Below are 27851 nucleotides of genomic sequence, written 5' to 3'. Positions count from 1 at the left end.
GAGAGAACTTTGGTCAGAAACCTTTTAGGAAGGAATCCTTATCCTGCAACATCATACTCTTATACCCTATGCTATTTTTAACTTTATTGACAAAGTTCCAGATAACATAGGCTTTCTTTGACCAGCTAGGACCTTGTCTGTTTTGCTCACCATTGAAGCTCCAAATGCTTAATATTTATTGAATGAAAAATATAGTTCTAGGTATATGACTGGGGAATGAAGAGAAATATGTGATAATATAGTCCAAACTAAATATAAGCAATGAGAAGGAGGGATGTTAACTTGGGAGGCAGAGAGCAGGTTATTTAATCTGGGAAACTATCTTGGAGGAGGTGATTCTTGAGTTAGGTCTTACTGAAAGCTGTGTTTCTGGAGGTAAATGGATGTTTTAAGTGTGTAGACAGCATGGATCAAAGCGTTTAAATTGAACTAGGTGAGCCATGTCAGATTCAGCGCAGTGAGTCTTTTGTGTAACATTATGAAGAATTTTTCTCTCCTCACAACTGTTGCCTCTTCTCAGATAATAAGTTTGAAATGCCTTATAAGAGCTAAGATTTAGAGTACTTGAGTTTTGGAAGTGACAGTGGTACGGTGAAAGCTAAGAACAGGGGTTGTCAACAATTTCTAATTAGAATTCTGACTCCACATATTATATAGGCAGCATGCCCTTTGGCAAGTCACTGGGCCCTAGTTTCGTCATTTGTAAAATGAGGAGTTATCTCTACCCTACATGGTTGTTGGAAGAATTAAATTATATAATGTGTAGAAAGTACCTACTTAAATATTTAATACATAGGAGGAATTCAACAAATATTTAATTATTTAAACAATTTCTTTGTCTCTGGCTCCTTAAACAATATTTTGATTTGTTTATTATGAACTCTCATATATATTGGTCTTCGAGTTCAGTTGACCCATGATATTATCTTTAAATTTATCAGTGTCAAAAGTTTAGATTAATGTTTTCTTTCAAGCAAACTTGATGTTTTCTGATAGAAATGAGGCTTAATTTTATTACTTTCTAATGCTGCAGACCGCAAGAAATGCTAAATACCTCAAATTTTTAAACCTTTAAGTAAGGGATGGGTGGGACTGAAAAATCTAAGTCTTTATGCTTTTCTTCTTCACAGAATTTTTTTGAATAAATTGCCCTTGACTTTTTATGCCAGCTCTCTATTCATTTTTCTGAAGAAACGGGTTTTCATGCTATTGTGAAAAAAATCTCATAAAAACATACTCTTTTTTATTAGTGATATAAGTGAGTACAACCATGAAGGATGTCTACCTGCTGTGTTTTATTTTAGAATCCATTTTTTTAAAGCAGGCTGATAGTCTTCTGCATCATTTCTTATCTAAAGCTTTATTCTTTTAACAATCTCAAATTTTCATTATACTTTATGTCCTTTGTATAATACTTAGATGGGAATTTTATTATAAAAGATTAAGAGTCTTTAAATTTTAAAGAAGACAGTTAACCATATTCACAAAAGACTGAATAAGAGAGGAAATGGTTTTAAAGGAGGAAGACTGTTTTTAGATAAGAAGGAAATGCTTTTGATTTGTTAAAAACTTGATAGCTTCAGAGGAAGATTGTTATAGCTCTTAAAGGGGTTTTTAAGTGGGAATGGTAGGTTATAATAATAGCTAATATTTGTTGATTGCTTACTATGTACCAGGTACTGCTGGAGAAACACTTGACACATATTATCACATTCAATCCTCACAGCAATCCTAAAAATCAGGCAATTTTCTTGTCCTTTTTTATAGAAATCATAAAACTGAAGCACAAATTAGTAGTAGGTGGTACTAGTAGGTGATAAATTGTAGGTAGTAGAGCCAGGATTTGAATTTGAGATTTAACTTGACCTTTGGCTTCAATACCTATCCTTCAATGCTAGTCCTTTTATTTTTTTATTTTTTTATTTTTTTTAATTAATTTTTTTATTTTTTATTGACTTTGTAATAATATTACATTAAAAATATATATGTGAGGTCCCATTCAACCCCCCCCCCCCACCCCCCCTCTCCCCCCCCCAACAACACTCGTTCCCATCATCATGACACATCCATTGGATTTGGTAAGTACATCTCTGGGCACCTCTGCACCTCATATACATTGGTTCACATCATGGCCCATACTCTCCTCTATTCCATCCAGTGGGCCCTGTGAGGATTTACAATGTCCGGTGATTACCTCTGAAGCACCATCCAGGGCAGCTCCATGCCCGAAGACGCCTCCACCTCTCATCTCTTCCTGCCTTTCCCCATACCCTTCGTCCACTATGTCCACTTTTCCCAATCCAATGCCACCTCTTCTATGTGGACATTGGATTGGTTGTGTCCATTGCACCTCTATGTCAAGAGGAGGCTCAGATTCCACCTGGATGCTGGATGCAATCCTCCCATTTTCAGTTGTAATCACTCTAGGCTCCATGGTGTGGTGGTTGTCCTTTTTCAACTCCATCTTAATGCTAGTCCTTTTAGCTACCACATTATACTGAGTTGTCTAGTTTATTTGTGATTGTCTTGACTTTAATGAGCTTTCTGAGTCCGTTTTGGCTGTGTGAGTTGATGAAAATGTACTTTGTAATAAGATGAAATATAGCCTCAATTTTTTCATTTCATTAGTATTTGACATTTTTATTTGTTTTTATTTTTTGACATCTTATTTTTTATCTTAAAAATACTTGGAGTAAAGCAAATATTTATTGTTTATTCAACTGCTGTTTTCTTATTGGGAAATTCCAGACTGTACTAGAATAAAAAGAACATAATAGATATATTATTTTAAGCTGGCTTGTTATAATTTTTAAAATTCTCACATATATACATGAATTATATATTTAAGAATAAGACTGGTGCATGGATTGGTATGGATGGTTTTTAAACGGTGATTGTTTTAGTTTGCCAAGGGCTGCAGCTAAAAAGTACCAGAAATGGATTAACTTTTTTAAATAAAGGGGATACGTTTGGGGTAAACGCTTACAGTTCCAAGGCAGTGAAAGGCCCTACTTGAGGCACCATAAGAGGTGCTGTCTCACCAGAGTCACCTGCCAAGTAGTGAAGCAAGATAGCCTTTCTGCAGCTGTAGACAAACCTGGCAAAGGGCTTGCCTCTTACCGGACCTCTTCCATGGACCCCTGCACTTTGAGCTTCTTGGGGTTTCTCTCATTTCAGCTCAGCTGTGGGCAAAACTGGAGTCTCTTCTCTCTCATGTGGCAGAATCAAACATGGCAGCTCCCTTTTTCTGTGTGTATCTCTTTGTGTCTGTCTCTTGCTTTCATCAGACCCAGCCAGAAGGCAGAGACTCTCCTATGGGGGCCTCCCAAAGGCTCCAGACTGTATCTCTATTTGCTGCGGACACCCTGGCATCATTGGGTCTGCTGGATCATATGGCTCAAGTGGAAGAGCAGCTTGCACAACAGCCTGGATCTGTCAGAGAGCCTTCTCTTGTTTTGGTCTTCATTCAAAACTAGCAGTTTTTCTGGTCACTGGGTAAATGGGCCACAGTAGCACACCCAAATGAGGAATATGTTGTCTCTAAACACCAAAGATACCAACTAGATCTTCCATCCTCTGACTCACAGATGCTTTGCCAATAAGTCTAAAGTAGTTGCTACTTTCTGTTCACTAGGTCCAGTCAACATATCATCAATATAATGGACCAGTATAATGTATTATGGAAGGGAAAGATGATCAGGGTCCCTGGACTTGATTAGGACATAGGGCTGGAGAGTTGATACCCCCCTTAAGGTAGGACAGTGAAGGTGTATTGTTGGCCTCGCCAGCAGGAAACAGTTTCTGGAGGTCTTTACTAACAGAAATTGAGAAAAAAGCATTCGCCATATTAATAGTTGTATACGAGGAACCAGGGGAATGTGTTGATGTGCTCGTGCAGTGATACCACATTTGGAACAACAGCTGCAATTGGAGTCACTGTCTGATTACGTTTATAGTAATCCACTTTCATCTTCCAAGTTTCAACTCTTTTCTACACAGGCCAAATAGGAGAATTGAAAAGGGAATGTGATGGGAACCACCACCCCCTATATCCTTCAAATCCTTATGGTACTACTAATGTCTGCAATCTCTCCAGGAATGTGGTATTGCTTTTTAAAAAAAATTAAAAAAAATTTTTTTTAAAGGATTTTATTTCACTCCCCTTCCCCCCCGCCCCCAAGTTGTCTGCTCTCTGTGTCTGCTTGTATTCTTGTCAGTGGCACTGGGAATCTGTGTCTCTTTTGGTTGTGTTCATCTTGCTTCATCAGCTCTGTGTGTGTGTGGCACCACTCCTGGGCAGGCTGTGCTTTTGTCCCATGGGGTGACTCTCCTTACAGTACGCACTTCTTGTGTGTGGGGCTCCCTTATGCAGGGGACACCCCTGCCTGACACGGCACTTCTTGTGCACATCAGCACTGTGCATGGGCCAGCTCATTACATGGGTCAGGAGGCCCTGGGTTTGAACCCTGGACCTCCCTTGTGGTAGGTGGATGCTCTATCAGTTGAGCCAAATCCGCTTTCCATGGTATTGCTTTTGATTTACTGTTTTGCTAGGTAGAGGCAGTTCTAATGGCTTCCACTTGGCCTTTCCTACCAAAGAAGCCCTCACTCCATAGGTCAGGGATCCAGTGTGGGGATTCTGTCAGTTGCTGAGTGTGTCTGTTCCAATTATGCATTCTGGAACTGGGGAAATACTGCAGAATGGACTGTGAGATGGACTAGGCTAAAATTCCATTGATCATGTCAACTCCATAATCTTCTACTCTGACTGGTGGACCACTGTTATGTGTTGGGTCTCAGAATTAATGCTACTTCTGAACCAGTGTCTAATAATCCTTGTCCGAATATTTCCTTTTTCCCAATGCACCAGTATCCTAGGAAAAGGCCATAAATCTCTTTGAGGAAGTTTGGGAGGATGATTAATAGTATAAATTTTTTGGCAGTTAACAGGGTCCTTCCCCAAAGGGAACTGGCCTTCCCTTTTTACAAGGGGCTTTGGGTCTGTCAACTATCTGAGGCCTGGAAATTAAGGGGCAGCAACTCTCTGTAATTCAAGTGAGGCTTTTGCTCACTTGACCTAGAATTCTTCTGCTTGTGCAGATCAAGTAAGAATTTAGAGGCTTCTCTCCATTATGGCAGCCATGCCCACCTTATCTTTGGTGATTAAGTAATGCCTCTTGGGTTCTGCCAACCTGGGATCTGACTATCCCTGTTGTGTTTAAGCATGCAAATTCAGTGACAGCAGTTCCCACAGTAACATCTGACCTATTAGAAGAGCAACCATAGAGTTCTTCAGGAATGATGGAGTTAGTCTCACAAATTATTCCTCATAATCCTGGTGAAAGATGTATTTGGATATATATATTTTTTAATTTCTCTCTCCTTCCCCCTCCCCCCCCCCAGTTGTCTGCTCTCTGTGTCCATTTGCTGCGTTCTGCTTTGACTGATTTCTCTCTTTATCAGTGGCACAAGGAATCTGTGTTTCTTTTTTTGTTGCATCATCTTGCTGTGTCAGCTCGCCGTGTTCGCGGCACCATTCCTGGGCAGGCTGCACTTTCTTTCGCGCTGGGCGGCTCTCCTTATGGGACGCACTCCCTGTGCATGGGGCTCCCCTATGCGGGGGACACCCCTGTGTGGCACTGCACTCCCTGCGTGCTTCAGCACTGCGCATGGGCCAGCTCCACATGGGTCAGGAGGCCCAGGGTTTGAACTGAACCGTGGACCTCCCATGTGGTAGGCGGATGCCCCATCCATTGGGCTAAGTCTACTTCCCTGTATTTGGATATTACTGAGGTGAGTGAGCAAGTCTTACATGATAAATGTACTCTAACCCTCCAATCTCTCTAAGCCTTTGGATTTCCTCCCCTACATTGTTCCTGAGCAGTTCTGGCATTTCAGCTTCAGGCAGTGTACTACTTTTTGGTCCATGCTTCAACCAACCACCTGAAGAAACTGTTAGAGCCTGTTGTAATGCCTCTAACTTTAACACTGATCCAGAATTTCTGCCTAATTGGCCTGTATCAATAAATTCAGCCTGATCCAGCTTTTTGTTCCTTCCACCCTTATCCCACATCCTTAATATCAATTCTCACATATATTCCCCTGATTACTATCTATATGAATTGGTAAAATCATGCAGTTTTTTAGAGTGTAGTGCACATCCTCATGTGTCACACTTTGTAATTCTTTTGGGGGCCTGTTGAGACTTCAGTCTACCTTGAGAACTGGAAGAAAAGAGGGATGTTGGGGGTGGGTGGGTCATGAGAAGAATTAGAAATGTTTTGAAAGCCAGCTGCTGCATTCCACTGCAGTTTATCTGTTGAAAAAGGATTAATCTTTTCAAACAGAGGTGTGAGGGCTGATCTCTTAGGGGTGGTTGTTAGAGATTTATCAAGTCTGGTAGGGTTAACTTCTTTAGGTGGAGATTGGATGGCTGATTCCTCAGGGCAGGCATAACAGATTTATCTGGCAAAGACTCAGCAGAATTTATGGTTTCATTGTTCGCACGCTCATCATTATCAACCCATATGTCCCCATTCCAATTTTAGGATCTCATTCTTTTCCAATCAGTGCCCTCACTAGGTTGGGAATTCACCTTAATTTAATGAGACTTTGGGTCTGGTAATAAGAAATCTCAAGACTGCAGCCTACACACACACAAAATTTCTTTTTTCAGGGCACATGTAGAAACTTTCATGTCCTTCATGTGGTGCTTAAGTGGGGAATTTGAAGTTAGTGCATCTCTTTCTTTTACAACTATATCCAGCATATTTAGAAACAACCAACCAATATCATTATACTTTTTTAACTCCATAACACTTTGTTAAGGTGTCAAAAACATTGTCACCCAGTGTCTTGCTTCTTAAAAGCATTTGAGTAGCTTTTTCCAGTAGTGATAGTTTGCCACCTCACAGCATGGATTATCAGTGCAGTCTTGATTGTTGTAAATAGAGTTATTAGTGCCTGTGAATCTAATCATGTTTGAGAATCAATTCCCAAAACCCCATAACCAACCAAAAATCTCATCCTTTAGATTCTGTTTGTCTTAAAAAGGAATGAAACAAAAACACTGAAGATGAAGACCAAAATTCCTGATATGACAAATTTCTAGGAGGGTTTCAATAGCAGATTGTAGTTGGCAGAAGAAAGAATCAGCAAGCTCAAAGACAGGATAACTGAAATGAGTCAGGCTGAGGAACAGAAAGAAAAAATAATTATAAGTCGTGAAAATAATCTAAGACTCCTCTGGAACACCGTCAGGCATATGGGACTCCCAGAAGAAGAATAAAGGGGCAAAGGAATGTTCAAAGAAATAATGACAGAGAACTTCTAAATTTAGCAAAAGACATGAATATGCACATTCAATAAGACCAGAGAACACTAAACTCAGTAAATATGAAGAAAAACACACCATGCCATATGTTGATCACTCTATCAAGTTCAATGGACAAGGAGGTCTGAAAGCTGCAAAGGAAAATTGTTTTGTACAAGGGAGTTCCAATTAGATTGAGTGTCAATTTCTCATCTGAAGATACTTAAAGTGTTGAAAGAAAACAGCTGTCAGCCAAGAATTTTATATCTGGTGATATTTTCTTTCAAAAATGACACAGATAAACAAAAGCTGAGGAAGTTCATCACCGCTAGACCTGTCTTACAAGCAATGCTAAAGGGAGTTCATCTGACTAAAAAGAAAGAACACTAGACAGTGGTTCAGAGTAGCATAAAGAAATAAGGACCTGCAATAAAAGTAACCATTTGGGTAATTATAAATGCCATTTTATAATATTGTATTGTTTGGTATCCAACTCGACTTCTTATTTCCTATAGGTGCTAAATGCAAATGCATAAAAAATAATGATAAATCTTTGTTTTTGGACATGTAATGTACAAGGATGTAAGTGGTAACTAGTACAAAAACTGGTGGGGGGACAGTAGGTATAGGAAAAATATGTGTTTATCCTGTTGAAGTCAAGTTGAAATCAAACCTAATATGATAAAATTTAGAATTTTAAATTTTAATCCCATGGTAACTACAAGGAAAATATGTGAAAATTTATATCCATATAGAAAAGATAAGGTACTCAATATGGTACAAGACAAAAATCAAATAAATCTAAAAGTAGGCATTAGTGGACGAATCAAGGGATAAAAGAGGCATAAGACTTACAAAGGTTAAGTAGAAAAATGGCAGAAGAAAGTTGTGGCAGTTTGAAATTCTTTTATGAATCCCCAAAAGAGAAAGATTATGTTTATGAACTAATTAATTACTGTGGGTATGAGACCCTTTCAATTAAACTATGTCAGTGAGGTGTGACTTGGGTTGAGTCTCCCTTCTCTTGCTCAGTCTAATATAAATGGAGAAAAGAGAGCTTTGCCATATTTAATCCAGTTTTGTGAGAAAGAAGACTTCAGAAAAATAGAGAAGCCCCAGGAAGAGGGAAACCTTGGCAGAGATCAGCAGCCATCTTAATTTGCCATATGGCCAGACAACAATATCAATGTTGGCTGACTTTTGTGAGAATCACCTTTGACTGTACCTTCATTTCAATATTTCAGGGCCTTGGAACTGTAAGCATTTACCCCAAAAAAATCTCCTTTATAAAAGTGAACCCATTTCTGGTACTTTGCACTGGCAGTTAGTTGACAAACTAAAAAATATGTCCTGCATTATCAGTGGTGAGTTTAAATGTAAATGGATTAAAATTTCCAATCAAAAGGTAGAGTTTGGCAGAGTGGATAAAAAAAGCATGATCCAACTATATGCTATCTATAAGTGATTCACCTTGAATTCAAAGATACATGCAGGTTGGAAGTGAAAGGATGGAAAAATCTGTATCTTGCAAGTAATAACCAAAGGAGAGCTAGGGTAGCTGTACTAATATTAGATAAAATAGACTAAGTTAAAAATAGTTTTGAGGGACAAAGATGGTCTTTATATATTGATAAAAGAAGATACAACAAGAAGATGTAACAATTATAAACATATATGCATCTAACATCAGTGTCCTAAGATATATGAAGCAAATACTGACAGATTTGAAATGAGAAATTGATGGTTCTGCATTATTAGTATGAGATTTTAATATACCAATTTCAATAATGGATAGAACATCTAGTCAGAAGATCAATAAGGAAATACAAAACTTGAATGCTACTGTACCTTTTAGCACCACCCTCTAACCAACTGAGCTAACCGGCCATGCTACTGTACCATTTAGATATATATAGAACACTTCACCCAACACAACAGCAGAATAAGAATTCTTTTTTTTTTTTAAAGATTTATTTATTTCTCTCCCCTTCCCCCCCACCCCAGTTGTCTCTTCTCTGTGTCTGTTTGCTGCGTCTTCTTTGTCGCTTCTGTTGTTGTCAGCAGCATGGGAATCTGTGTCTCTTTTTGTTGCATCATCTTGTTGTGTCTGCTGTCCGTGTGTGCAGCACCATTCCTGGGCAGGCTGCATTTTCTTTCACGCTGGGCGGCTCTCCTTACAGGGCACACTCCTTGCACGTGGGGCTCCCCTATGCGGGGGACACCCCTGCGTGACACGGCACTCCTTGCGCACATCAGCACTGGGCATGGGCCAGTTCCACACAGGTGAAGGAGGCCCGGGGTTTGAACCGCAGACCTCCCATGTGGTAGATGGACGCCCTAACCGCTGGGCCAAGTCTGCTTCCCAGAATAAGCATTCTTCTTGAGTGCACATGGGTCATTCTTCAGGATAGACCATATGTTAGGTTACTGAGTAAGTCTCAGTCCAAGAATATTGAAATCATACCATGTATCTTCTCTGACTACAGCAGAATGTAGCTAGGAATCAATAACAGAGGTAGAAATGGAAAATTCACAGATATGTGGAAATTATATAACATACTCCTGAACAATGGGTGAAAGAAGAAATTACAAAGGACATAGGAAATTACTTGAGGTGAATGAAAATGAACATACAATATATCAAAACTTATGAGAAGAAGTAAAGGTAGTGCCTAGAGGCAAATTTACAGCTCTGAATGCTTACATTAAAAAAGAAGAAAAACTTCAAATTAGAGATCTAAGCAACCTCAAAACTGGAAGAACTAGAAAAAAGAAGAGCAAACTAAACCCAAAGTATGCAGAAGGAAGGAAGTAACAAAGATTAGAGTGGAGATAAATGAAATAGGGAACCAAAAAACAAAGGAATCAACAAAACAAAGAGTTGGTTCTTCAAAAAGATCCATAAAATTGACAAAGCTTTAGCTAGAGTGACAAAGATAAATAGAAGATACAAATAATGATCATTAGAAATGAAAAAGGTGACATTACTACTGGCCCTGCTGAAATCAAAAGGACTATAGGAGGATACTATGAACAACGATATGCCAATAAACTAGATAACCTAGAAGAAATGGAGAAATTCTTAGAAGAACACAAACTACCAACACTGACTCAGGAAGAAAGAGATTTCAAAACACCAATAAATAACTTAAGAGATTGAATCACTAAATGAAAAGCCTTCCAACAAAGAAAGGGTCAAGACCAGATGGCTTCACAGGGAAATTTTATAGCCATTCCGAGAAAATCTAATTCTAATTCTGCTCAAACTCTATCCAAAAAAAAATTGAAGAGAAGGTATATTAGCCAAAGGGATGCTGATGTAAAATACCAGAAATTGGTTGGTTTTTATAAAGGGTATTTATTTGGGGTAGGAGCTTACAGGTCCCAGGCCATAAAGCATAAGTTACTTCCCTCACCAAAGTCTGTTTTCATGTGTTGGAGCAAGATGACTGCTGACATCTGCAAGGGTTCAGGCTTCCTGGTTCTTCCTTTCCAGGGTCTTGCTTCTCTCTGGGTTCAGGGTTCCTTGCTCCTCAGGGCTCCAGCTTCAGCATCAAACTCCATCATCAAAACTCCAACATTAAGAACCTTCAACTCTGTCCTTTGCCATGCCTTTTATCTGTGAGTCCCCACCCACCAAGGGTTGGAGACTCAACACCCTAATGACATGGCCCAATGAAAGCCCAAATCTTAACTCATCACACCCAGGTACAGACCAGATTACAAACATAATCCAATATCTGTTTTTGGAATTCATAACCATATCAAACTGCTACAGAAGGGAATGCTCCCTAAGTCATTTTATGAGGCTACCCATCACCTTCTCACCTTCCTGCCAAAGCCAGATAAAGGTACCACAAGAAAAGAAGATTATAGACCAATACCTCTAAGGAATATAGATGCAGAAATCCTCCACAGAATACTAGCAACAGAATCTAAAAGCACATTAAAGTAATTATATTCTGTGATCAAGTGGGATTTATCCCTGGTATGCAAGGATGGTTCAACCTAAGAAAATTAATGTAATACTCCACATAACAAAACCAGGGGGAAAACCACATGATATTCTCAATTGATGGAGAAGGCATTTGACAAAAACTCAGAGCCTTTTCTTAATTAAAACACTAGGAATAAAAGGAAACTTCCTAAACATGAAAAAGGGCATATATGAAAAGCCCATAGCTAACATCCTACTTAATGATGAAAGACTGAAAGTTTTCTCTCTATGATGAACAAGAAAAGTCTTTCCGTTGGCACCACTATTATTCAACATTGTACTAGAAGTTCTTGCCAGAGACATTAGGCAAGAAAAAGAAATAAAAGTCATCCAAATTGGAAAGGAAAAAGTTAAACTTTCTGTTTGCAGATGACATGATCCTATATACAGAAAATCTTGAAAAATCCACAACAAGCTACCTGAACTAATTAATGCATTCAGCAAAGTGGCAGGGTACAAGATCAGCAGCCCAAAATCAATAGTGTTTCTATATATAAGCAGTGAGCAATTGGAAGAAGAAATCAAGAAATAAATTCTATTCATAATAGCAACTGGAATATCTAGGAATAAATCTAACCAAGGATGTAAAGGAATTGTGTACAGAAAACTAGAAAACAATGCTAACAGAAATGAAAGAAGATCTACATAAATGAAAGGACATTCTGTGTTCATGGATTAGAATACTATATATTGTTAAGATGTCAATGCTGCCCAAAGTAATTGATGAATTCATTGCAATCCCAGTCAAAATTCTAACAGCCTTCTTTGTAGAAATGGGAAATCTAATCATTAAATTTGTGTGGTCCTAAATAAATAGTAAAGCCATCTTGAAGAAGATTGAAGTTGGAGGATTCACACTTCCTTTCCCAATCTTTAAACTTATTACAAATCCACAGTAATTAAAACAGCATGGATCTGGCACAAGGACAGACATTTGACCATTGGAATGGAATTGAGAGCTCAGAAATCAGCCCTCACATTTATGGCCAGCTTTTTTTTTTTAACTTTCAGATATGGCACAGAGTTGATTGTAAAAGGTCTCTTTGAAAAAGAGGTTATATTTTCCAAAATATTGAATAAATTGATGAGAGGTCCAAATGTTACAAAAAAGAATTTCTTAGTCAGAATTTGTGCTTATTCATTGCCAGTAACATACAGTGGTCATGCAAATAAAATGGTATTTTTCAAATTAGTTAAGCATGTGTGTGTGTGTCTGATAAATATTTCTTCATTAAGATGTAAATTTATGTTTACTAGTATATATTTTCAACTATGATTAATGGCAAGAATTACTATCTGCCCTTGAGTACCCTGCTATATTTAACTAATTCCATGAAGCTCTATTCTTCCTTCTAGTTTGTAAAAAATGTCTCCATTAATCTACCAGATTTTTGGAGATGTTTCACTGTACTTTTACACTTTGTACATTGTCAGTGGAATATAGGACACTATAATTACAGCATAATTAAAAATCATAGTCTAATTACAGCAAAAACTCTGAACCTTTTTATTGATTTAGAATCTTTCAGCATGAATAGAAACTACATGAAAGTGTGTCAGAGTGATTTCAGATTGCTGTACACTTAATGTCCTGATACTAGTAATGAGGCTTATCTTTAAACAAACACACACACAAAATGCAGACTATGATGTGTGCTTAATTTGTATTGGCCTACAGCTTCTCATATCCCATATTTACCTATGAGTTCTTGCTGAAAAGATGGAGGAGGGAAATTATTGTTTTCTAAGAATAAAAATATGAGTTAAAAATTTGATACAATTTCCTGTTTTGTTTCTTCTCCTTTCCTTTTTGTCACTTTCTTTTATCACTGAAATGAAAACCACAGGTTACGTGATGCAAGATTTTGTCTGATTAGAAATCCTAATTACAAGAAATCTACTGATGGGAGAGAGAGAGAGAATTGAAGTTATAAAGTTAATTTATAGTTGAGAGCTGTATGGAATACTTGCAGAGTTCAAGGTCTGTTCCTTGAAATCTCCATGCCCTGCTTTCCTTTGCAGAGTGTGGTGGCAGACACAACTTACAATGTGAGGCAGAGGAAGAAGCTAAAAGTAAACTCTGACAGCAGTAAAGCAAAAGGAAAGGTGCACAAATGAGCTTTGACCATGAGCTGGAGGTAGAAGGAATGATAATTAGATAACATGAGACTACATTTTCTCTGGCTCCTTAGAGGTATTCAATGATTTATAAATATTTTTTCTGACATAGTGTCCAGACTTTTTTGTAACTTGAATGATGGTAATTTGATTAGATAAAATAAATGAAAGTTAAGAGGATTGGAATTAAGCAGACATTAAATATTTGAAACAGGCTAGAGTTAGAGCCATCATTTCAGAATTAGAAATAATCATCGAATATAAAAGATGAGATGATTATAAAACAACCTCTATCATTAATATACAAAATGTACAATTTCTAAGCTTGGTTTTACTATGCCTTTTAAGACATTTTAGAAAATACTCACATAGACATTAAAATGCTAGTGTTCCTACATTTGTTTATACCATAATATTATAAAATGAGTATTTTAAATATGTATTTAATAATTTCATGTGAAAAATGTTATACATAAAACATAGCAATAATTTGCATTTTACAAGATCCAAAATACAATAATACACATTTAAGGTAGCAAATTGATACCATTTTTCTGATTAATTCCAAATTCCTTATTAAAGAAAGATTAAAGTAATTTAGTTGAATTTAGTCTAAATTAATTCAAAATAGAATTTCAAATTATTATCTGGTCTGCAGGGAACATCATAACCATCTTCCAGATTTATGTCAAATCATTAGTTTAGCTACTACATGCACATTGAAACTATTTCCAAGTAGGCAATAATGTTGCTTCGCTGTTACCTTCTCAGGAAATCCGAACTCTGGAGGAAGTCCCAGGAGATTTGCTATTTCTCTTGGAGTGAAATATCTCAGTTTAATACATAAACATTAACAATTTCATTATCTTTTCTTTTGACAAGTTGGTAAGGGGTTCATAGATATTCTCGATCTGTACATCCTCTGTAGTTTGTAACACGGATCCTGTCCCTTCTGTTTGACTTCCATAAGCTTTTGTAAAGCACGTGAACCTTCTACAAGTGTGCTTAACAATGTTCAAGAAAAGAGTATATAGCAGCAATAACTGGGGCAAAAACGACTGCTTCATGTCAAAGTCTTCTTCAAGAAATTCTTTCAATATCTGAACAGAGAGATCACTGTCCTGTTGATGTTTTCTGTTGATTTCTTGTGCACTTTTAAGTTTAAAAAGTATGCCTATTTTCCAGAACACTGTGTGCTGCCATCACATAAACTACTGAGTTCAGTTTTCTTTGATTTTCTTATCTACATCTATTGCACATTTTTTTGGATTTTCAGATCCAGTTTTGGGGAACTGCATCAGTACCTGACCAGAGGCTTGAAAAGGTAACGATTCTAACTGAAGTTTTGCTATTAGAAAAAAGACAGCCTTGAGTTAGAAATGCCAAGAGAGGTTAGAGATAATAGAAATCCTTGATATTGGAAGTCACAATTTTCTATTGTTTGTACCAACTGCTCTCTTCACTCAAGTTGTTTAGAGAAAGAATGATCTTAAGTATTTACTAGCTCCAATATTTGCTTGAGAAATTATATCTTGTAGAAGATAATTTAAAAACTTTTTGACATTTTCTAAAAGAATATACTCTCACAATTTTTGTAATCTTGGGAGAATATCTAGAATATATAAAAAGATGTTCATCCTTGGATTTGTCGTATCTTCCTGCAGGCATGAATGACTGTCAGGGAGGGCTCATCAAGATCATATGGAGGGAAGTGGACTTGGCCCAGTGGTTAGGACTGGCCCCGCAGTTCAAACCCCGGGCCTCCTTGACTGGTGTCGAGCTGGCCCATGTGCAGTGCTGATGCGCGCAAGGAGTGCCATGCCACGCAGGGATGTCCCTGCATAGGGGAGCCCCATGCGCAAGAAGGGCACCCCATAAGGAGAGCTGCCCAGCGTGAAAGAAAGTGTAGCCTGCCTAAGAATGGTGCTGCCCACATAGAGAGCTGACACAAGATGACGCAACAAAAAGAAACACAAAACCCGTGCCACTGACAACAACATAAGTGGACAAAGGAGAAGACGCAGCAAATGGACACAGAAAACAGACAACCGGGGTGGGGGGGGGGGTGCGGGAAGGGGAGAGAGATAAATAAATAAATAAATAAATCTTTAAAAAAAAAAAGGATCATATGGAAAGACCATCTGTCAAACTCTACCAGGGGAATACCTTCAATTGTCTTGGCCAGTAGTGGTATATGAGGAAAGTTATGCTTGTATACTTCATTAGTGACAGTGTTTACATTAATGGCAGCCACCACTTGTGTGGATGCACAGCTCTTTCTTTCAGCACCTGGTGTGTGTTGCCAACACCAGAACCTTCAGGGCCTCTGTGCTGGGCTGGGCATCTTCTCCAGTTGGGCCACCATGTCGCCACTTTGGGGCTGGCTATCAATTGTTTTTTGTTTGTTTGTTTTTTTAACATTTATTTATTTATTTTTATTTATTTCTAACCCCCCCCCCGCCCTAGTTGTCTGTTTTCTGTGTCCATTTGCTGTGTGTTCTTCTTTTTGTCCGCTTCTGTTGTTGTTAGCGGCATGGGAATCTATGTTTCTTTTTGCTGCGTCATCTTGCTTCGTCATCTCTCCGTGTGTGCGGCGCCATTCCTGGGCAGGCTGCACTTTCTTTCACCCTGGGTGGCTCTCCTTATGGGGCGCCCTCCTTGTGCGTGGGGCTCCCCTATGCGGGAACACCCCTGCATGGCACGGCACTCCTTGCGCACATCAGCACTGCGCATGGGCCAGCTCCACACGGGTCAAGGAGTCCCGGGGTTTGAACTGCGAACCTCCCATGTGGTAGACGGATGCCCTATCCACTGGGCCAAGTCTGCTTCCCCCAATTGATTTTTGACAAAGACCACTCAATTGGGAACGAATAGTCTCTTCAACAAATTTTGCTGGGAAAACCAGATCGCCATTGCAAAAAAATAGGAGGAGGACCCCCTACTTCACATCTTATACTACGGTCAACTTCAAATGGATCAAAGACATAAGTATAAGAACCAGAACTATCAAACTCCTAGAAGAAAATGTAAGGAAGCATTTTCAGGACCTTGTTGTTAGGCATTGGTTCTTAGACTTTACACCCAAAGCACAAGCAACAAAAAGAAAAATAAGATAAATGGGACCTTCTCAAAAGTAAAAACTTTTGTGCCTCAAAGGACTTTATCATGAAAGTAAAACAACAACCTACACAATGGGAGAAAATCTTTGGAAACCACATATCCAATAAAGGATCAATATCTAGAATATATAAAGAAATCTTCAAATGAACAGATAGACAAACACCCCAAATGAAAAATAGACAAAAGACTTGAATAGACATTGTTCCAAAGAGGATATACAGATGACTAGAAAGCACATGAAAAGATGCTCAATATCATTAACCATTAGCGAAATGCAAATCAAAACCACAATGAGATACCTTTTCACACCTATTAGAATGGCTGCTATTTAAAAAATGGAAAATTACAACTGTTAGAATGTGGAGAAATGGAAACATTCATTATTGGTGGCAAATTAATGTGGTGCAGCTGCTGTGGAAGACAGTTGACGGTTCCTCAGAATGTTAAATGTTGAATTACCCATCACTAGGTACATATACCCAAAAGAATTAAAAGCAGGGCCTGGAACAGATAGTTGCACACCGTTGTTCATAGTGACAGTATTCACAGTTACCAAAAGATGGGAGCAACTTGAGTGTCCATCAGCCAACTTTTGTATAAACAAAATGCGGTATGTGCATACAGAGGAATGAAGTTCTCATACATATGACAACGTGGATCAACCTTGAAGACATCAAGGTAAATAAAATAAGCCAAACACAAAAAGACAAATATTGTATAATCTCCCTGATATGAAATAATTAGAATAAGGAAACTCGTAGAGTCAGGATCTGGAATCTAGGTTACCAGAGACAAGGAATAAGAAGTTAGGGCTTAGAATGAAGTTAGGGTTTCAATTTGCAGTGATGGACGTAAAGCTCACAAAAGTGTGGGACTCCTCTAAGGCTGGGCTTTCAGGAGTTTTTAATCTTTCAAGCTAGTCCAGGTTTAGTCTTGAACAGTTAGTCAACTACCCTTTAAGCATTCTTATTCCAGATACTGGTCCTAGGGCCAAGTTCTGCCCCCAGTATCTGTCTCTCTTCAGTGTTCAGGGTGGTGGTTTTCCCTGTGACCTCAATTTTGTAATGGATCGAAAAAGAGTTGTTGATTTTCAGTTTTTTAGCTTTTTTCTTTTTATGAGTACGGGAGTGAGAACTTCCGAGCTCTTTACATGTCAGATGGGAAACCGGAAATCCCTGTGATCTTTTTGAATTCTTGTTTACTTGTTAGTTTTTCTGTTTCCTCTTTTGTTGTCACTTACCCTAATTCTGACATGTCATTATGATTCTGTCAACATTTCTGATTTGCTGCTTGGAAATTGTATGAGACCAGTTAGAATTCTGCATAAAACAGTGACTTTGCTCTAGAGAATTAAGTGTTTAGCCATTGTGGCATTTTGATTACTCAGAAGTCTTTACTTATTTCCTGTTTCTTTACTGTATCCAGACAAGTGAGATGTTATCATTTTTCATTTATTTCTCTGCTTTAAGTGTGATAGTTACGTTGGTTCAGTAATTTTTCTAATTATTTTACCTAAACTTCTACTTTATTATCTTTGGTAATTTATTATTATTGTTGTTGTTGCTCTAGGAAGTACTAGGGATTGAATTTGGGACCTTGTGCTTGCAAAGCAAGTGCTCAACCACTAAGCTCTACCCAGTCCACAATCTTTGGTACTTTTTAAATGTTGAACTCAGATTTCCTAGCTAGTTCATTTGAGTTCTTAATTTTCATTTTGTCTTTTCATTTTATGCTCATAAAAATTTCCCATCCTTGTGCTAGACTTTTTTTTCTTAACTTATCCTCTTTTTAAATTTCCCTGTCTCCTTTCCAGAATTGTCAGACCCTGAAATGATTTAGCTTTGAAAAGTACCATAAATTATACTGGACAAATCAAATGTAAATTTACCCATTTCTTCCCACTTTCCTCTCCCCAAACATACTGCTACATTTTCTTTTTAATCTTGTTTGATTGTTTTCTCATAGGACTGATTTTATAGTTCTTTCTTTTAGAGCTATGATATTGACTGTTAGAACATGTTTCTTATGACTGGAGTCTTAATTCTCTTGCAATCAGAAGTTTGTATAGTCCAGATTTTTAAAATGTTGACTGCCTTGAATTTGAGATCATGTCAAAAAGGTTGTAACCTGGAAGGTTTACACCCCCAGATTTGGCTTGATTATATAAGGTATATAGAACCTACATAGGAAATACTTATGAAATTTAAAGTAACTTAGAAATAAATTAACTCAAAAAGTTTCTTTGTTTGCCGAAAGCAGAAGAAGTCAAAGTTATAAATGTTCCCTATCAGAGTTGACATGTATTTACTGATTATTTTGTTTATGAAATTTTTCTATGTTCTGTGAAAGTCTTGATTTTAGAATCAGATTGGATAAGATGGTGATTTTGTATCTCTTGCTTTATCTTTTATGTGTATTCTGCATATATTATTTTTTAAAGAAATCTGATGTTAGGGTTAATTTACTTCTTGACTGACTCACTGCAGTATCCTTTATTGCTTCTCTTATGTTTATAATTTGTTATCCTTTTCTTGCTATTCCTGAAGTTTAAAATAGAATCTTTAGCATTATATTTTGAATATTTTCAAAGGTTTTATTGTTCTGGAAATTATAGATATTATGTCCTTATTTTCCTCAGAATTTATGATTAGGATGTAGGAATTAAAAAAAATAATACTGTGTCATTGTTGAGGAAAGCTCCATAAAAATAGAGATTCACTTAAAAGGTTGACTGCTTAACATAGTTAGGATTTTAACTGGAAAGATGTGGTTTGCTTGGTTTTTGAGTTCTTCATAATTCACTGTAGCAGTAATTATCCTGTTCAAACTCTAACAGAAATTAATCAGTGATACAATTCGTGTTTATAGGACAAATTATCATGTTTAGTAAATTCAGAAAATTTGTTTTTTTGTATTCAGTAAAAATTTTTTTCATTGTCAGTTTGTGAATCAGTGTTCTCTTTTAGGAACAGACTTCTGAAATGAGTTAATGCTGTAGTTTCTCATTCTTGGTATATTTTTTCAAGTATTAAAAATTGAGTTGATTCTCACAGTATCCCTTTTGAATAGGCATGTAGAAGAGTAATTAGTGTCTTGATTACTTACATGATAAATTAAAGATGATGAGTGTTTTGGCTGTGTAATGTATACCTAGAATTCAAAACCCAGAAACATCTAGGCCAGAGTCAGCCACTCATGTACTCAGTTTTCTTTCATGCCCAACATAAAGAGCCATTCTTAGTCTCTATCAAAATATGAAGAAATTGTCTTTGAAATTGAATAAGCAAAACAGTAATCAAATTCCTTGAACCTGTCTTGAGTTAATCTTGCATTCTAAGCTTTGATCCTTAATAAAGGACCCTCAGCATAAATGTGGGTATGAATTTTTACTTGATTTATTATAATCAGTTACCTTACTTAATCTTAGTAAATAAGAAACATTCTTTTTTTTCTAATATCTTGTTTTAAAGCAAGGTTTGTATTTTCTTTAGAAAATAATCTTTCAAGAAAACAGTGAAAATTTATGCAGAATCAGGTAATTTTCATTGTAATTTAAAATATCTTACTTCAAAAACAAAGACTTAAAATCCAAAGGTGATGTTTAATTTTTAGGTCTAAGTTTTTAGTTTGTTGTTGCCAGTTTCATATTTTTAATCATTATCTTTAAGAGGTCTTCAGGTATTACTTTCTCAGAGATCCTCCTTGAGACCCTCTGTCACTGACGCATGCAACTTGGCATTACAAACACCAGCTGATGTAGTTAACAGATGCACTGGGAAAATAAGACACCTGCCAGAAGTATTGTCTTTCGTACCAAGTAACATTGTGACCTTGGCAAACCACTTAGTCTCTCTGAGGCTTAGTAAAAAGGAGTTTGGAACTGGTAACCTCTTAGGATTTTTGAAGATATTGGGGACTAGAATTTCATTCAGGTAATACATACATGTAATATTTGCATGTAATAAATGGCATTTTCCCCATTTTACAGATGGAATTTTTCCTATTTTAGATTCCATGTTTAAGTAATGTGTTCAGTCATGTAGTTACTAAGCAGCCAAGCAAAAGTTGAACCTTGGTCTAGCTCATTCTATATCCATGCTTTTTATTACCATTCTATTTCCTCAAGCTGTCTTTGCATTAGACCACCATATTTTATTTGTTCTTTTTTTTTTTGAGATTTATTTATTTATTTATTTATTTATTTATTTATTTATTTATCTCCCCTTTCCCCTCTACCCTGGTTGTCTGTTCTGTATCTATTTGCTGCGTCTTCTTTGTCCGCTTCTGTTGTTTTCAGCGGCATGGGAATCTGTGTTTCTTTTTGTTGCGTCATCTTGTTGTGTCAGCTCTCCATGTGTGCAGCACCATACCTGGGCAGGCTGTACTTTCCTTTGCACTGGGCGGCTCTCCTTACAGGGCGCACTCTTTTCACATGGGGCTCCCCTACAGGGGGGGACACCATTGACTGGCAGGGCACTCCTTGCGCGCATCAGCACTGCGCATGGGTCAGCTCCGCATGGGTCAGCTCCACACGGGTCAAGGAGGCCTGGGGTTTGAACTGCGGACCTCCCATGTGGTAGATGGACCCCTAACCACTGAACCAAGTCTGCCGCCCTATTTTATTTGTTCTTAAAATTTGTTCTCTTTCAAATGTTTCACACTAATACAAAGAGTTGGTGGAGGGGTGATGTATGAGACCCCTGCATGATGTTATGTATGTTTGTAAGTTCGCAATCTTTGCTATACACTTATTGTTTATGTGTGTTCATGTATGAATGATATACTTCAATAAATATTTTAAAAAATTTATTGTTTCTTAATGTAGTTTTCAGTAAATGTGCTTTTCCATTAAAGAATCTATCACTTAGGAAAACCAGAAGTCAAGGATCAGGCCTGTCTATGAGGTGTACCTGAAGTAGAAATATAGCCAGTTTTTAAATAACATACTAGACCTTAAATTTCTAAGAGATGATGAATATGTACAAAGTTATCCTGAATTTATTTCAGAAATGTCATTCTTGTTCAAAAATCTCTTTTGGAACTATTCTTTTGGAATTTCTTTAGTAATTTCAATCTCATTCTTTTAACTATTATGGTGGGAAATTACATCTTTTAAGAATGGATTTGACATTTGGGAAAAGCAGAAAGTCATTCACATTCAAGTTTAATAAATAAAAATGGGGAATGTCATTTTTGGTTAAATACAAATAATGACCAAAGGGGTGGGACCTACCTTTGTGTCATTTATAAGGAACTAAGAAGGCAGTTAGAGGAATTCCAGAATCATTTTGTGCAATGGCAACTTGAAATAGTCTCTAGAAGTGGCTACTCTGAATGGAGATATGCTTTATTTGGATGTAAATTATGTTATATCATTTAAAGTTACATCTTAAGAGAGTTATACCTGTTCTCTGTTCTCCACTTAGGCTTATTTAGTAGTATACTGTAGAGAAAAGAGTTGGTGAATGAATTCTAAATGATAGGTATTTATGTCCATTTTAAAGGAGATCTATAAACCAACATTTTCAGTGGTTTGTATGGACTAAAACTATTTCATTTGCTAAGTGTTAGTCTACACTTTGGTGCAAGCTTCCATCTGAGTAGAATTTTCCACAAAATTTTAGGCTGCATTATAAATACAGGTATGACTGAATGGCTTTTAGTTATCAGTGCTATACTGTATTGGTATAGACAGTAAACAATTAATAAATATATCTATATAACCTAAGGCAGAGGAACTTGTGATATGAAGATTTCATTTTATCTTTTGAAGGTAGTACTTTTCTTGATTTAAATTCCTAAATGGTGGAGTTTAATGAATTTTCTTCATTTGTAAGTATTAAAGAACACTAAAAAAATGCCTCCAGCACCTTTTTAGCACTACTTTTACTTTTCAGTTTCCAAACTCATTCATTCATTCATTCATTCATTCATTCATTCATTCATTTGATACTTGAGTGCAAGCCATTATGCAAGGGACTGAAAATGCAGGGGGAACTAGATAGACATGCTCCCTGATCTCTTTGAGCTTGTGTGTGAGTTAGAGTTGGAGAATGGACAGTAAACTACTAGTTGCACAATTTACCATGTAATCACCATTTTGGCAAGTGCTAAGAGGATGAAATATAAGGTGACATAAAAAGTGCTGACCCATTGCGGGTGGAGGCTCAAGGAAAGTGACTTCAGTTGAGGGAGAAAAAGAATAATATTTCTGGCAGTACATTTTGTTTGAAGATCCTGGAACAGGAAGGCACTTGGCTTTTGCTAGGAACTGAAAAAAGGCCATCATGATTGGTGTGTAACAAATGAAGAGAGTGATAGCAGTGTGGGAAAGTAGGCAGGGACTGATCATGTGAGGCCTTATAGACCATATTACAGATTTTAATTTTTGTCTTAAGATCCCTGAGAAACCATTAAAAAATTATTAAAATTTTTTAAAAAATTGTTTTTAGAGAAGTTATGGGTTTACAGAACAATCATGCATAAAATACAGGGTTCTCATATACTACCTTGTTATTAACACCTTGTATTGATATGGTACATTTTTTATAAATTTTCTTGAATTGAAATGAGTGTTATTTGTTTGTCAGTACCCTCCTGTGAACATTTAAAGGGATAAATTCTTGTCAAGTGAAAAGTACAAAGGTTCTTAAAAAAGGTGATTTTCTGTCATTTACTGATAAACTCAGTAGGCATACCTACTGCTTTTAAGATAGCAGTAACTTTTTTGGAGGTGTAGGATATTCATGGTAGGTAAAACAAGTGAGTATGATGGCCTGCTCAGTATTCTTTAAGGAACTGTATGGTTTACTCACTTAAGTGTCTTAAAAAAGGAGGCAGTAAGGAGGGAGCCACTGGTATGAGGCCAGGAGCTATGCTGTATGCTCTTCGACTTTTCACCTTGAAGTTATTTACTAAGTAAAGGTTTTTGTTGTTGTTGTTGTTTTTTTTTAGGTACTGGGGGTCAGGGATTGAAGCCGGGATCTCATTTGTGAGAAGCCAGTGCTCATCCACTGAGCCACATCGACTTCCCTGAGCTGGTTTTTTCATTTGTTTTGCTTGTTATTTGTTTTTTCAGGAGGCACAGGAAACCGAACCCAGAACCTCCTGTGTGGGAGGCAGGAGTGCAACTGTTTGAGTCACATTTGCTACCCGCTCATTTGTTTTTGCTCACTGTCGCTTGTCTTTTTTAGGAAGCACTGGAAACTGAACCTGGGACCTCCCATGTGGGAGGTGGGTGCTCAACTGCTTGAGCCACACAAGCTCCCCTACTAAGTAAAGTTTTAACGAAAAACTTGGAAGGTCAAAGTGACCATAGCTTGAAGAATCTTTGAATGAAGGTGTTTAGGTTTTGAAATAATATTGCTATATTATTATTATTATTATTATTTTTGAATAAAGGTGTTCAGCTTTTGAATTAATATTGCTATATTATTATTACTTTGATTAAAAAGTAGTGTCTCTTCTTTTAGTTTTTCATTTTATGCCCTTTTAATCTCTTACCTCTCCATTTTTAGTTCTTTTCATCTTTTTTGTCTTATATATTTTTTTCTTTGTCCACTAACTTTTTATTTTTTTAAGAATTATTTATTTACCCCCCTCCCCTTTATTTTGTGCTTGCTGTCTGCTCTCTGTGTGCATTCACTTTGTGTTCTTCTGTGTCTGCTTGTCTTTTCTTTAGGTGGCACTGGAAACTGATCCTGGGACCTTCTGGAGTGGGAGAAAGGAACTTGATCCCTTGCACCACCTCAGCTCCCTGGTCTGCTGCATCTCTTATTGTCTCTTCTCTCTGTCTCTTTTTGTTGTGTCATCTTGCTTCACCAGCTCTCTGCATGGGCCAGCATTCCATGTGGGTCAGCTTGCCATGCAGGTCAGCTTCACCAGGAGGCCCTGGGAATTGAACCCTGGACTTCCTATATGGTAGATAGGAGCCCAATTGCTAGAGCTACACCTGTTTCCCTGTGCACTAACGTTTAATGCGCTCTTTTTTTATTCCTGCTTTTTAGCTTTTTAATTTAATAATATTTTCTTGTCATCTGATATATTTTTAAACTTCCCTGCCCTTTTTGACTTTTTGCTTAAACTCTGCCTTTTTTTTAATTTTAATTTTAATTTTTATTAATTTGTGTGTGTGTTTCCCTAATTGGTGGCATGGTTCTAAAATAGATAGCTCAAAATATAGTTTACACTCTTAAGTAAGAAACTCAGGATACTTGTCCTTCTACTTATCTAGTAGCTGCTCTTAGGGCTTCTCTTTAGAGAATTTATGATTCTTTTAAATTTTCAATCTCTTCCTCAGAGCTCTAATCTGAGTAATGAAGATACAGCACAGGTATTTCCCACACCTAAACAGAACAAATTTGTCTACTGTAATAAAGCCTTTGCGATATACTTAGAGGGATTGCTCTCTCCTGTTGTCCATCATCCCTTTAGTCATCAGGAAGATGTTTGATTTAAAAAGTTTTGCAATCCCCATTTAAAAAATCAATCTTTAGCTGTATTAACCTCTTAAAAATCTTCTTTCTACAAACAACAATTTATGATGGGTATTAATTAGATATTTAGTTACTAATTTTATTAGTAACTTTTTTCAATTTATAGTTCTTGAAATGGAACTACCTTTTATTAATGAATATATGGTAAGTATATAGTAAATACTTTGAAGAGTGTTTTATAATGTGAAATGTTATCATCAAGAAAAGAAAACTTTAAAAGGAAAAATCATACATGACTTTGAACACTATAACTCATCAATAAATTTTATGTGTTTGCATTTTAGCTACTATGTTGATGTATAACGTATGGGCCCAAGAAAGCAAGAGTGGATAAAGCCATTTTTTTAGCATTTACATGCTCCGCTCTGAGCCAAGACCTCAGACTGGATATTGCTGTGATGTAGATGAACAGCTAAAACAAATAAAACTTTCCTTGTTAGTTGAGTGTCACCACATGATGCCCTTTCTTACTAAGGAGACTTGAGTTAATTTGATCCTGTGGCTTTGTTGTCCTCAGCATAGCTTCATTGCTGCTACTCTGTTTAAAGGTCAGTATTACTGCCCTTTAATATTTCATCTCTCTGTGTCTCTCATTCTCTCATTGTACATTTCTGCATTTTTCTCTCATTCTGGTAACTAACTCAAGTTTTTACTAGCTATCATGACTGTTTCTTCCCAGAAATAAAACATTGAAAAGAATACTTTCCTGTTATGTATGTAAAATATAGAAAGAAATTATGTTATGAATTTAAAATCTTAATATTTAAGTTAGTTTGAACACCATAAGAATGCTAGCCTTGCATTATTTTATTAAACACTTTTAAATATATGCATATACAAATATTCAGAATTATAACTGCCCACAAATCCTAATCTTAGTCACATTAGGTCTCTTGAAATGTAATTTTAGCAGAGTTATTTAACTCCAGAATTCTGATGACCTTTAAGTAGTATGTTATGAGTTAATTCTTGTTATAGCTCACTGGTTCTCTGGGACATTTTATGTCTTGTTTTCAAAAATAAGTCACTTAAAGAATTCAGATTCTAGAAAATACTGGAAAACATAAAGGCCTTTGTAATTTCAGAACAATGACAGCTGCACAGCGAGCCCGTATGTTGCTTAGCTATAATTATATTTTAATACTTATTTTTTCTTTGGGGAAGAGCTTTGGCTAACTTCAAGAGACTAAAACTGATGAGTGTAAGTTACATTTTCTCAACAGAATAAAGGAATTTTTCTTTTTTCCTGTTTTAAACATTTGGATATTTTTATCTTCTATCATAGCATCAACTAGATGAAGTTACTATTCTGCATCCTACTGTAAAGTTTAAATGAATATTTCCCTCAGATGGGAAGATTGCCCTTTTTAAAAAAATTATTATTGTAACTCCAATATATGGACTTGCTGTCACAGGCACACTGATTTTGTCATCTGCACGTGACTTATTCTTCTCCACCTCCATTCTTCTGCACATTCCCATTCCCTCCACCTGTAATACCCTCTGTCCTTTCCATCCTTTAACTTGTCTTCTTTTAAAATTGGCATCTAATATTATTTCCTCTAGAAATTTTTTCTTGATTTACTCCATGTGCTTGTTATTTTCTTGGCATTAACTTAACACTTAAAATGAATAGGTACAGGTTAAAATTCTTTTACATTGTGCTTCTGTGATGAATCAGATATAGTGTTACTATTAGTATTAATTTTCACAGCTATCCTTTGAGTTATTCCCATTTTATAGATGAAATAAATTCCCTCAGTTACACTCCTAGTTTTAGTTGTGCTAGAATTGGAGCTTAGTTTCTGGTAAAAAACATTGCTTTTTTTTTTTTTTTTTACTATGTCATTTCCCTTTATTTCTGTAGTCTTTTCTCCTGCACTCAATGCACTGATAGCAGTTACAAAAAAAAAATAAACTACTTTATTAAGGTATAAACTATACAGAATAAAAAGTACCATCTTAAGTGTACAGTTTGATGCATTTTGACAAATGTATATGTAACTACCACCACAATCAAGATATAGAATATTCCCATCATTTCCCCAAATTTCCTTGCGCCCCTTTGTACTTAATCTCCATTCTTATAGACCCTCCTACTCCTTGCCCCAGGCAACCACTGATCTGGGTTTTGTTACTATAGATTGTTTTTTTTTTTCTGTTCTAGAATCTAATATGAATGGAATCAAAGTATGTAGTCTTGTGTGGCTTCTTGTGCTCAGTATGATTTTGAGATTGTTTCTTCTTATTGCTAGATATTCTATTGTCTGAATGAATATATAGTACTATAATTTATTCATACACCTGTTGATGGACATTTGGATTTTTCAAGTTTTTGGCTATTATAAATAAAGTCTCTATTAAAATCTCTGTACAAACCTATGGGTGGACATATTTCCATTTTTCTTGGGTAAGTACGTAGGAGTGGCTGTACCGTTTTCCTTTCCCACCAGCAGTGTTTAATAGTTCCAGTTTTGATACACCTTTAGCAATACTTACATTATCAGTTAAGATTTTTTTAGCCATTCCAGTAGTTGTATATCTACTGGATATACAATAAGTAATATCTTATTATGACTTTTCATTTGTGTTTCTTTAAAGTCCAGTGATGTTGAACATCTTTTTATGGGTTTGTTGCCCATTGGTATTTATTTATTTTGGTGAAGTGTTTAAATCTTTTGTCCATTTAAAAAATGTTGGGTCGTCTTATTGAGTTTTCTTTTTGTTTTTGTTTGTTTGTTTGCTTGTGTTTTTGAGGTACTGGGGATGAGGATTGCACCCAGGATCTTGTATGTGGGAAGCTGGCACT

The 27851-nt window shown here is 36.6% G+C and overlaps 1 protein-coding gene and 1 pseudogene across 14 annotated transcripts in view; one reads left to right on the top strand and one right to left on the bottom strand.

Moving 5' to 3' along the window:
* The window catches only part of OSBPL8 (oxysterol binding protein like 8), a 273463-nt gene that overhangs the window by 58484 nt on the left and 187128 nt on the right, over positions 1–27851 (top strand). For 5 of the 14 annotated variants that reach the window (XM_058308453.2, XM_071218963.1, XM_071218960.1 and 2 more), the window contains exon 2: positions 14704–14751. The exons of the other annotated variants lie outside the window; for them this stretch is intronic. The gene's annotated coding sequence lies outside the window, so the exon portion shown is untranslated. The remainder of the gene's footprint in view (positions 1–14703; positions 14752–27851) is intronic. 14 annotated transcript variants of the gene reach the window in all.
* Positions 14116–17079, bottom strand: LOC131280704 (tRNA (cytosine(38)-C(5))-methyltransferase-like; annotated as a pseudogene).

The sequence above is a fragment of the Dasypus novemcinctus genome, chromosome 12, assembly GCF_030445035.2.
Source record: "Dasypus novemcinctus isolate mDasNov1 chromosome 12, mDasNov1.1.hap2, whole genome shotgun sequence".
Lineage (NCBI taxonomy): Eukaryota > Metazoa > Chordata > Mammalia > Cingulata > Dasypodidae > Dasypus > Dasypus novemcinctus.
This window is presented reverse-complemented; position numbering and strand designations above follow the sequence as displayed.